This window comes from Camelus dromedarius, chromosome 4, assembly GCF_036321535.1.
Source record: "Camelus dromedarius isolate mCamDro1 chromosome 4, mCamDro1.pat, whole genome shotgun sequence".
NCBI lineage: Eukaryota > Metazoa > Chordata > Mammalia > Artiodactyla > Camelidae > Camelus > Camelus dromedarius.
The window spans coordinates 34,515,842-34,529,181 of record NC_087439.1 but is presented as its reverse complement, the minus strand read 5'-3'; the positions used below and the strand labels follow the sequence as shown (position 1 = coordinate 34,529,181).

General features: G+C 37.9%; 1 protein-coding gene across 1 annotated transcript in view; it reads right to left on the bottom strand.

The window, feature by feature from the left end:
- GPD2 (glycerol-3-phosphate dehydrogenase 2) overlaps positions 1–13,340 on the bottom strand; it is a 193,343-nt gene that overhangs the window by 162,896 nt on the left and 17,107 nt on the right. The window lies entirely within an intron of this gene.

Below are 13,340 nucleotides of genomic sequence, written 5' to 3'. Positions count from 1 at the left end.
CACTAATCGTACTCCTAGCCCCAAATAAAAGAAATGTACCCCCAAGCTCTGTTTCCTCGGAAATTGCCTCTCTGCAGTTGTTTGAGTGCTCGGCAATATGATGAGCTAACTTGCATTACAATGAAATGTGTTTGTCCCTCTGGGTGCAGTTTAAACTGATACCGCCCCACGGAAGTGGAGGCTGAGTGGTAGAAGGCTCAGATAGACTGATGGGAGTGAGCAGGGGAGAGACTTGGTGTCAGGTGAGCTGCGTTACCTTCGCTTCCAGCCGACCTGTACTGGCCCAACAGGCACATGGTGAGGGCCCAGAATTTCCACTGCTCTCGCTACAGCAGAGCACCCCTTGTAAATGTAATAGTCAGCAGGCCAAGAGCCAAAGCAGAAAAGCAGAAGTTTCAAAATAACTCTGGTAAACCACAAGTTTCATAATCAAGTCCTAAATTAAAAATAAATAAGTTACTGTGTTTGCTTACAGTAATTTAAACAAACAATAGCTCATAATCAGATTTTGTTTTTAACAAGAGCAAGCACATACTGATCTAATACAACTATAATACAGAATGTAGGGGGGAAAAAAGGCCACGTCAGTAGACAGTCATTAAGGAGCTCTGCTCCAAACCAAAACATTTCCAAAGCAACTCCTGCCTTCCATCCCATCTGGAGGCACTAGAACATGAACATCTTCAGTTGACTCTGAGTCAGAAAACAGGGACAGAGCAATTTTTCACCAACCAGGACTTACATCAGTGCACATCACAACTATAGTATTCAGTTAATTGTACAGGAAGCATGTTTGCCTTTGGTGACCTCACCCTGACATCCTCTTTAGGATCCCTTCCTCCTATTATGCCTTATTTCTCCATCACTCGAGGCATTTCATTTTGGGGAGCTCTTTCTCAGGCGAATCTTAAGGTTCAGGGATAAGCCTACAGAAGCCTCCTTTTAAATATTCACTCACATTCTACCAGTCCAAGGCCTAACTTGGTGCATTTTATAAAGAAAATGAAGCCAAGCTCTAAAGCCAACAGAGGATGTGAAATTGGTTTACTGGTCTGGCTTAATCCAAGAGAAAGACTGTAACTCCGCTGGCTCTTTCAGCCACTGTGGCTGATGGGGAAGGTGAAAGAGAAGGCACGCTTTTGGATCAGGGAATACTTCTTGGATCCCATCTATTCTGTATGCAAAAAAAATGCCCCAGGTCTGCCTGCAGATGAAGAGAGGCTGACCAAATGTCCAAAATTATGGAGTATCAAAAAATTCAGTTCTATATTCCACCCTCCCCACAACTGACTTGGCTGGGGACAAATTTCCCCTATTCTCAGCCTCTCCCTGTCACACCCATTGTGCACACACACACAAATCCCATTCACAACGATTTACCTTCTGCCCCCACTTTGAGGCAGGTGATGTTTATCTCTGGCACTGCTCCCACATTGCCTTTCACACTCTTGCTTCAGCTCTTGGCCCTCTGTCTAGGTTATAGAGCACCCTTCCCTCAAAGCTGTTTGATGAGTTAAGATGTCTTCTCCCTGTTCAAGCACATTCAAATTACTGACAGAACCTTTGAAAAATGCTGATGCCTGTTTGAGCTTACTTCTAAACCAATTAAATCAGAATTGCTAGGCATCAGTATTTTTTTTTTAACTCCTAGGCTATTCCAGTGTGCAGCTAAGCCTGAGAGCCATGGCTTGAGGGCTATTTGTATAACAAAGGATGTCTGGTGATGGCTGTTAACTAACCTTATTATGCTCATCATTTCACAAAGTATACATATATCAAATCATTTTGTGCACCTTAAACTAATACAATATTATGTGTTAATTATATCTTGATAAAATTGGGGGAAAAACCCAAAAGATGTCTATTAGCAATCCAGTTGTTCTCAAACTTTGGCTGCACACTGGAAGCACCTGGCAAACTGTAACGAGAAATACTGATACTTGAATCCCATCCCCAAATATACTGATTTAATTGGTCTGAGGATGGTCCAGGCATAAGAATTTTAAAAGGCTTCCTAGGTGACACCAATATGCAGCCAAGGCAGAGGACCATAGTGTTCAAGCACATACTTTCTCAAGTTCTTCACCCAGTTGAATGAGCAGCTAAGTCAGCCATAATTCTGACCGTAGAGGATGCAGGGCCCTGATCCCCAACCCCTTCTTTGGGAAGCTGGCATTGCTACAGGATAAAAGAAGCTAACTCATTCAAACTTCTCCCTATTTACCTTCATGTCAAATCAAGCTGGTGTTCACTGGAGGCAGGTGTTCAAGTGCTAAAAACAAGCATTTCTTATCCTCATCTATCCTCTCTCCTCTACTGCATCCCACATTACATGAATGGGTTCCTGCAGTGAGCTGTCCCTGCTGATTTGCTGGCCATTAGAAGGGCTCAAGATGAGACTAGGAAGAAGTGGGAGAGGAGTAATCAGCATTTGGCACCTGGGAATGCCCTGTGCTTGTAGCTTCCTGGATGAAAAAGGACTGAATTGCTTTATTCAACACCTAAAGGAACAGACAGCTCTTTGAAATACATTATTTTGCTCCTCAGGGTCATAACTATTAGTAATTCTCCATCACCACAGTTAATTATCATTAATAACAACCTGAGGGCCAAAAAAGCTACTGGTTACATTTAATTCAGAGAAAGTTAATAAACATTACTCTTTTCAATAAGTACCCCAAAGTGAAAAATTATAGTGATCATAATTTGCATTTAGAATTAGAAGTATTTATTGAACAGTGTTAGATTCTACTTGGAAAGATGCAAATTCTATAATTTAGATTCTGGTTACAAATAGATGGAAACAGAAGGAGGTACATATTTAAGATGACATTTAAGAGAAAAAAGATGTTACAAAAAACCCATACTTCTGGAAACTATCAATGGTCAGTTTAAGAAAGATGTTTTAAGACTGCAAGGAGAAAAAAAAACCTATCTGTATCGAGTATGAAAGATTTTTCTGAATTTAGGTTATCTGCTCAATGAGTTTCTGTAGTCTTACAGTATTGGCCCATTCACAAAAACTGGAAATAGGATATAGATTTTCTCGTGGCAGTCTCTGACTGAGGTCTGATTTTACCAACTAGCTAACTCCCTTGAGATTAGATATTGTATTTTATTCTACATGAATTCCCCATAGAACCAAGCACTCACTGAGTTCTACTGAGGCATATAATACATCCTGGCTTTACAGTTTCAAGTAGGAAATTGGTAAAAAGGGTGTTTAAGGGTAAATGGACATAAAGGATTCCATTGAAGTGATGAAGATATTCTAAAAGATGTTCTAAAACTGGATTATAGTGATGGTTGCATAACTCAGTAAAACTTCCAAAAATTACTTAATTTGATAGTTAAAATGGGTGAGTTTTATGATACGTAAATTATACCTCAATAAAGTTTTAAAAGAGGGGGGTATAAGGGAATGGAATGTGTTAACAATGAAATGGGATTAATGTGACAGTGAAAAGTTACACATACAAATTGCATAACTGATCAGAAAAAGAAAAAAAAAGATGACACATAGAAGAGAAAAAGTGGAGAATGAAAGGCAATGATTTCCTGTGAATGTAGAAAGGAGCAAATAGTTGTTACATAGATTGTGAAACTACTGTTTCCAATAACTGTTACAAGGATAGGGGGTGAATAGCATTCAGGTAAATGTTGTGTGGAACTTCGGAAAACATTCCACAGCTCTGCAAATACAGATCTAAATATTTGCCTATATACAATAACAATGTGTAACATATAATACATATATGTTAATAACTCTGTACATATTTGTTAATGTAAAACATCTCTGATATTAAATTAACTATTGATTGACTTAGGGCTATGTTGAGAGAGATTTGTAGGTGGCCATCAATTCCATTTTTATTCTGTTCGATTTGGGGTGCATTCATCTCTCCAAAGGGAGATCTTAAGTAGATGCTTAGATGATAAATTTGGAGACAAGAAGAGAGGTTTGGTATTGCAATATATATTTTAAAAATAGTCATGGACTGGATGAGACCATTTAGGGAGAGAGTAGAGAATGAGACAAGAGGTCTAGCTTTGAGAAACACTAACATTTAAAGATGAGAAATGAGAATGAAAAGGAACAGCCAAGGAGACAGAAGGAAAGCCAGCATAAGATTTCAGGGATCCCAACTGGAAAAGAATGTTTCAATAGGAAGATAAATTGAAAAATATTGGCAGATGAGATATCAGGTAAAGTTTCAAAGATTTAAAATGTCCCTTAGATTTAGTGACATGGAAGTCATTGGTTAACATTAGTAACAGCTATTTCACTACAAAATCAAATGTTAATCCTTCTAATACATGGCAAGCAGTTCACAGTCATTCCTTCTGGGAAGTTTTCCTGTCTCTCTTCCAGTCAAAGAGCTATTTCATGCTCTTTACCTTTCAATATAAACCTTAAAGAAACTATCTCCTCTGAAGCAAATTCTTTTGGAAATGAGTGAGATCCAAGGAATCAAGAAAGGACAATAAACACAACTAACTACCTTTAAATCACAGGAGAATTTGCAAATAGGAAAGCTGCTTCTTCTTCTTCTTTTTTTTTTTTTCCTTTTCTGGTCTTAATGAGGATCACATTTATTCATTTGCTCATTCATTTACTCAGTGAACATCTATTGATCACCTACCACATGCTAGGCACTATGCTTGGAGCTGGGGATAAAAAAGTGACAAAGTTAGTGCTGTCCTTGCCCTGACCGTACTTATGGGTAAGGGAAGAAGCAGTAAATATAAAGAAAACATTGACTGTATAATAAAGGCTATGGTAGAAGGAACTAAGAGCTCCACGCAAGCACAGGAGAGGAACACATACTCCAAACCAAGAGGATCAGGGAAGGCTTCTGCAGAGACTTAAAGTTTGAGTAGCAGTTAGCCTGTTGAGGATGAGTGGAGATAAAGAAAATGAAGAAAAGCAATCTAATTGGAGAACAGAATATGCAATGACCTAGAAGCCAAGAAGGTGTCTTTAACAAACAAAAGATATTTAGTGGGGGCGGGGGGGCTGTGTTGCGGAATATGGAGCAGAAGAGAGGAAGCTGGAATGTAGGCAAGGTCTAGTTCATGCACGGTCTTGTAAATATCATAAGAGCTTACAGAGCTGTAAGAAACCATGCAGAGTTCTACAGCGGAAAAGAATGTGAGATTTTATTTTTGGAGAAAGCATTCTGGCTGTAGTTTATAGAACATATGGAAGTGGGTCCCAACAGAAACCAAGGAGACCACTGGAAGCTTTCCTCTGGCATCTAGCAAAGAAATGATGATCTAGAGCTGCACTATCCAATATGGTAGCCACTAGCAACATATGTCTATTGAAATACGGCTAATTCAAATTGAGAAGGTAAAATACCTCAGTAATAGTTTTTTTAATCATGACTACATGTTAAAATGGTAATATTTTCATATATTAGATTAAATAAATATTTTGTTAAAATGAATTTAACTTTCTTTTTACTTTTTGTGGTTACAAGAAAATTGTAAATTTTACACGTGGCTCATGTTATAGTTCTACTGAACAACACTGATTTAGAGACTTTCCACTGGAAATGAGCGAGGAGAAAATTGAATAAAATAAAAGAGATATTGAGGAAATGGGTTTGGCAGAACTTTCGTATCAATTGGATATGGGGGAAAAGGAAAAGAAAGGAATAAATGATTCCAAAGCTTCTGACTTGAGCAATTAAATGGAAGAATAGTAGATTGAAAAGAGCCTAGGGGTAAGAAAGGTTTCTTGTTTTGCTTTTATTTTAAGGTAGAAGAAAATTCAGTATGTTTGAATGAAAATATGGAGTCAAAAGAGAGGGAGGCAACAAAGACATGTGAAGACTACCTTAAGAGTCTCCCTTAGGGAAGACACACCTACTTTCTTGAAGCCAAAGAAAAGTGTGAACAGATGGGTTCTGAGATACAGTTAATTTTATAGATTTGGAGGTAGTAAATTAAACACTTACATGAAAAAAACTTCTACCTTTTTTTTTTTTCAAAGAAAAGAGTTCATCCACTTGGCCTTAAAGCTGAGTTACTGTGTTTAAAGAGTTGATGAAAATGGAAACAGTCTAAAGGAGCTGGAAGGATTTCCAGGCAGCACTGAGACCCAGATGAGGTTAGAGAGAGGAATGCAGAAAGCCACTGGTCAGCAGGAGACACAGAGAAAGGGGATGCCAGATTGCCCGGGTAGAAATTCTGAAGGTGCCTTTGGCAAAAGGATAATGGGGCCAGGAAGTTTGGGAATTGACTAAGGTATGACCAAAGGGAGGAAGACAGAATCTAAGCTTTTCCTGAAAGGAAGAAAGGAACAGGTTGACCAGGTGCTTGAAGAATTCCTTGCCGTCAAATAAGAGAGCAGTGTCAGTGGGATCTTTGGAATAAATATTTCAAAGATGGGGAAGTTCAGGGTGATGACATCGCCCTGGGAATGCATATCTAAAGGAGAGTGGAGGTGGTTAATAACAATGAGATGATCAAGGAATCAAAGGGCTTCAGATGTTCACAGGGACATTAATTCAATTTAGGAAGATGGTGGGGTCTGGGTGGAGCAGGCAGTGAGCCCAATGCATGTTTTTAAGGAAAGGAGAAGGAGCTGGGGGAAGGCCACAGGAGAGAAGTAGATTTATAGCACAGCAATTATCCAGTAAGTGTTAATTTCTTTTAACAGTTCACATACAAATTAATAAATAATTCCATTCGTAATTTCACATTAGAATAATATTCCATCCTTCTTTCCACAAACATATGGAGACCCAATATATATCTACTCTCTCTCTCTCAACACACACACACACACATACACACATATTCACATATGCTCCCCACTGCTGATATACATTAATCCAGTTTTTTAGACAAAACTGTTACAGAAATTGGAGATAAATGTGTTAAATTGTGCATTTTCTTTTTCTGATACAGATAGAAAAAAAGATGTATCGTTTCTTGCATCATTAACAATAGAAACTTCATAAATGTGTTCAAACAATAGCTTCTAAAGGTTAGGGGAAAGCCATGCTGGTACACGCTGAGGAAGCATTTTTAGACAGATTTTTATAGTGAAAAGAGTGCTGAACTAGGAGTCAGAAAACCTGGTATTCAAGCAGATTGGTCAGGTATCAGTTAGGTGTTTGGGGCAAAACGTCTAACCTGGCTGAATCTTCATCTTCCAATCTGTAGAAGACAGGTGGCTTTTATAGCACCTACAACTCAACAGGGTCTTTGTGAGGATTCAGTAAGAAAATGTACCAGAAATTCTTTTGTGGCCTATTAAATGCTCATATAAGTTATTTGAGGGGACTCCTGACCGAGTTCTAGTAAAACTTTATCACAGCTCTACAGTACTGGTAATTTTCACCTTCATAATGGGGAATTAAGAATCGAATCAAATTTATGATTTCTGAAGGATGGTTATGTTACTTGCTTATTGCTTATTGATTATTCTGAACTTTCATGGGATTTCTTTTCTTGTTTAGAGGAAGTACTGAAATACATCACCTCTTTTAGATTTCTCTAAAAGTGTGGACCTTGAGTTATCTCAATGGAGTCACCTGAAATGTTTGTTGAAAACACAGTTGCCTGAATTCAGCAGAGAGTCACCCCTTTGGGCTAAGAATCAAAAACCTGTATCCAAGTGTGATACATACTATGCATACTGAAAATTTTTATAACAAGTTTGTTGAGATATAATTCACCCATTTACAGCGTACAATTCATTGGTTTTTGGTATATTCACAAAATTGTGCAACTATCACCATCAAACCTGAGGTGTACTGGGTTAGTCAAAAGTTTCACGGAGGTTGAGGCTGCTCCATGGTCCAGGTATAAAGACCCCTCCCCCACCCCCAAGTATAACAATAGATAAAAGGCAAGATCATTGCATGCCATCAGACGGGTCTGCTTTCCAAGCACTGGTGGTGTTCTGCTAAACAGATGTTCTCCATTTTACAAAAGGGTTTGGGGATATTAGAGAGAGAATGCAATTGTTGCAGGGCCAAACTGCTAAGCCCGTGGATCAGAAAGAATTTGTAAGGGGAGAGACTCATGATCAGGCTAAGGTTCTCAGCATCTCTTAAGTCCTGCTTTTTGATTTAAAGGTCTTTTTCTCTTCTTAAGAATGCAGAATCAATGCAACTTCCTAGTATCTTTAGACAGAGCATGTCTTTAAACAGCTTATTGACATTTTCAGTTTGTCAGCTTCTCGAACTTCATTGTTGACCCAGTTCAATCTCGCTTTAATTAGAGGGGAAAGACTTTTAAACAAAAACACTTCATTGTTCCTGTAAGCGGTAACAGAAATGGTAAAGTGTGAGCCAGAAACACCGAAGGCTTTAGAAGGAGTCACAACTCTACTTAGGCTGATGTTTCAGGAATTTTGCAAAGTGCTTTTCTTACTCTGTGGGAAGAAAAGTGTTCTGGAGAAGCATATTGGGAAAGCCAGTAAGTTTCTTTTCCAGTTTTCTTATTTAGTGTACAGTGTGGTAAGTTTCTTGAGCATCATATTCACTTATGAGTATTATATATACTACATATGTATGTATATATGTGTGGGTGTGTCTGATTCACATACACACACTCCCCCAAGGCCTCTCTTCTCTTCTGTTGGAACTGACAGTCATTCTAGGGAGGTCATGTCAACATCTGAGTTTGACTATGAGGATTAAAACAATAAAGCCCCATAAACTCTTATAGGGGAGTTAGATCAAACTGTCCTTTTCATAGAGGAGAAAACTAAGGCTCAGGAAAGTTTGGTAACTTTAAATGAGAACACACTTTCCTACTTTCCTTGGAGTAGGTGGTCATACCTCTAAAGGAGGTTTTCTTGAATTAAAGTTAAGAACTTGGTAAAATATGATTTTTTAGGGTAAACCCTAAAATCTGTAATGAAGTAAGAGTCCTAGTCTCTGTTAATAGCCAAGTATTACATTTTCAAGATTATGACATTAAGACGAAAGCAGAGTGCAAGTTATGTTTTGAAATTTTATTTTCCATGATGTCAACATAAAAGCAGAGAGAAAGTTATGTTTTATAGTTGGTTATTTTCCTCTGCTGTACGCTAAGATTGTCAACTCAGTACAAAGCTCAGCTCAAACTATCTGTGAATGCTTTCCAAGTTCCAGAGACCTCTTTGGGAACATTTATCAAATAGCTGGTGTTATTGCCACATACAGATCACATCTTGGTTTAAAGCATAGGCCCCCATAACATTATCCTTGTTTACATGTCTTGAAGCAGCCCCTAGTTCCAGGAAATACTTTGTCATCACACACTTGACAATTTTTGGTTGCCATCAACCACGTCACAGACTTAACACTCAGCTTTCCCAGTCAGTCTTTCCAGGGACCCAACTCACCTCTGTCTGTTTGGGTTTCCATGCTGACATTTAGAAAAACAACAGTCATTCGACTCATAAAGCCCTTTCTCTATATTCGTACTAATTTTAATATTGTCTTTCTTCTAAAAGCTCCAAAATATTTTAAGGATTTTTTTTTTCCTTTTTTGCAAGATTGAGCTTCCAACTTGTATTTTTTAAGTGCTTCCAAATTTTTTCTTAACATATGCTGCACAAAGTCTGTCCTATTAACAGAACCCACTCCTCTTCCAAATAGTATAAAAATCCAAAGATTTAGCCTTTCAGTGAGCATTTGTAGGCTGTACCATTAATTTGAGCTTTGTGTTTAGCTAAAATCAGTATGTATAAATTAGGTTCTCCCAAGTCCCTTTCTATGATCATCATAGATTCTGAGTTCAAATCCATTTCTGGAACACCCAGTTTGGTGTTGAATATGGCTGGGGACATATTCCTTTGTACTTATGAGGGCAGTGAAAGATTTTTAAGAAATGAACACAGCAGGATAACATTTGCTTCTCACATTTTTGAACAGCTCTCCTTTGCTTCCTCTTTCCACTCAAAAAACTCTTTTTAAAATCATAGGATTTGATAAATATGTGTAACAAATTAAGAATTTGAGAGAGGCATTATTGTGTGGGACTCTGCACTTTGATGATGGAATCAGATTGCCTGGGACTGAATCTTAGTTCTCTTACTTCCTACTTGAACAGCCTTGGGACTGTTGCTATCCTTTCTGTGCCTTAGTTTCAAAATACGAGTAAGAAAAGCTAAACGGAGATTGAGCAAAGCACTTAAAATTGTCGCACCTGCTATACAGAAGTAATAAATGTTAGCTATTTCTATATAACCGAATTAAATAGGATAAAATTTACAGATCAGTTACCAGGAATACAGGAACCACAGAATTTGGAGGCTACACACACCATCTCCCTGGGGCACATAAATAGGATCATTCTGGGAGGAATTTGAGAGAAGTTCTTTATTTTTTCTCTTTGCTTTCAATTTTTACTTCATTTTCTTATTTTATTTATTTATTGCCTTGAAGAATATTACTTACTTCCCAGGATTTCAACTTACATCATAAAGAAATAACCCTTTGATAGGCGGTATTTAAGGACTCCTCTATGGCTGTTACTGTGATTGTATTCCATTTTGATGTCCATTTCAGGATCGGGTTAGGATCTGAATGAAACCCTTTCCAAATAATTTTGACTAATCTGAGTTATTATGATCCTGGAATTCTTCCATAACAAAGGCACCAGAAAAGACTGGAGAAGTCTGCAGGGGAGCAATGTGAGAGAGAGCAGGAGGGTTGCTTGCTTCCACCTGTCAGGAAAGTCATACATAAACCAGATCTCTCACAGATGTGTGGAAAGGCCAGAAGCTAAAACAAATTTTTAGAGTGTGATTTAGGATAATTCTTGATTTACCTTGTTTTGGTTAGGTAAAGGCAATGATCCAGCCATTAGGTAGAAGTTTCTGCCTGCAAGCTTACTTGACCATTGTTGAAATACTCAAGTTATTCACAAGACTTCCCTTGTTCACTAAAGGAATGGTCAGAGATCATGATTTAAGAATTCACCACTGGAGAATGGAGATTAAAGAGATGTAACTCTTCAATGGGAAAATATAGTGCAGTATACTTATAGGTATATATGCCTGTGGATATGAAGATAATAGTGATGTTCCTAAAAATTCAATGCTTAAATAATGGTGGAGACTCATTTGAGATAAATGAATTCAAATTCCTTATGCTCTGTGCCCAGAAATTCAGCAATTCTTTGTTTTCTCTCTCCTGTCATTCTCTAGCCCTGTCATCAAGGTAAACCCCACCTTCCTGCGCAGGTTTCAGGACCTGCATTTCTTTCTCATCTCCTTCAGCACTTGTGTTATATTGGGCTGTTTGTTCAACTGTACTCTAGCTTTACAACAGGTATCCTAGTCCTCCACTCAGCCTCTCAAGATGTCATCAAACATGCCATCGGCAGTACCATGGGTGGCCTGGGCAGTGGACACCCCCAAAGGCAAACATCCTGTGTATGTTCAACCACAGTCCATGCCTCCAAATAGGAAGTTCACAACTAAAGCCAGAGGGCACAGGGTATCTGCTCTGGGAGGCCCAAAGGACTATACAGCGATAGGAGGAAGGCCGTTGTGATTCCTGGCTTAAATGTCCGCTCAAGTATAAATGCACACAACCCACACTTCACCCGCACTCCACACCTTTCAGGCTAATTCTTGTACTTGGCCCTGCAAATATAGAAATGAATGACACCTGACCCTACCTTTAAGGCCTATATAGCCCATAAAATTGACACTCTGAGGCAATTGGATTAGAAAGAAACAAAACAGTGCTTATAATTTGAATAGATGACGTCTCCAAAGTGCAAAAAAACCCCAAGCCAAAAAACAAACAAACCAAAACAAAAAACCCATGAAAAATTGAAATGATGATTAAATCAGCTGAAACCATTTTTTGCCTATAATAGGACCAAGTCGGATTGTAACAATGTCCACTCTGTAATAAAAGCTAAAGTGCAACATATATGTCAGCTCCTATAGAGAGGGTAAACAAAAGCCTTTACGGCTTTGACATTCTGAAATAAGGAGGGTGGAAGTAGTTATATAGATTTACACAGATTTTAAAGTAAGAACTTTTCAGATAATTAAGTGATTCAGCTTTTTACTGAAAATTCCTAATCTCACTTTAATTTATAATCCCACTTGTGAATCCATGGAAAATCTGATTTAAAAATTAAGACAGCTTTTAATTAGCACTGAAGATCATTAAGCCGGACCATCTGTACTTGATTCAATGAACCCTTCCATTGTTCTATATTTCACCCTAATCTCAGAAATGTGTCAATATGTATGTTAAAGTAACATTCACTGTTTATTATTTTTAAGTTATCAATAGTATATAACCCAAATTTGTCCACATTTAGGATTTTTAGAACTAAAAAAAAAAGTCTCAAAAGCAACTAGGTAGGCTGTCTAGAAAGGAACAAAAGCCATCTTACACCTGTACAACAACACCTTCCCAGGACAATGTAGAAACATCTGAAGAGTTCTAAAGAAAAAAATAACTAAAAATATTTCCACTTGGACAAGCTGTCTTTCAGGCATGAGGGAAAAAGAAGAGATTCTTAGGGATGTGTTGTCTCAGAAAATATTGTGTCTTGCAGTTATAATCTGGAGAACTCAGACACGATTCATAATTAAGAGTTCAAAAATGCAAAAGTAGTGATAGGAAAAATCTTGCATAGTTTTCCTCAGTTAGTGTGGACTTCTTTCATTAATCCAGCTGAAAACGTGGTATCAGATGAATTCTGCAATTTTGGAACAATCTTAATCTTCAGTGCTTCCCTAATATGTTCTTTCCTGTTTTTTTTTTTTTCTTCCCTTTCTCTTTTCCAATTACCTGAACATGAATGTTTATTTGCAAATCTGTACCTCTCAATTTATAATGAACCTTTCTCCATATTTACTGCCAACCTAAAATAATATCTGTTGTTCTCTAGTTTTATCACTTGTTTAAAAATGATAAACAACTTCTGGTTAATGATTATATTTGTTTATCTCTGATTCTTCCAAAAATATCACTAAAATAAAAACAAAGGAATAAAATGAGGTAAAAACTCACAGGAGGAAAAATAATGTGAGAAGAAATTAGTGAAAAGAGGAGGTCAACAAAGTGGGAAGAAGGAAAGCAGATGGATGAATCCTGCATAGGCTTAGGAATACATCAGATATCTAAAAGGGTGGGAGCCGTGGCTGGAATTGAAAGTGGAAAAGTCAGCCATCAGCCTCTCACATCCGCATGGCTCATGACCCAGCTACACAGCCACCCACATAGCATGACCCCCTCTCCCCAGCTGGGGAGCTATCACCCTCCTAGGCAGGTTTCTGGCTTACGGACGGATTTATTTCTATATTTGACAAAAGCCAGAGATTCATTTTCCAGATAAATTAAACTATAGGGAACCCGCAA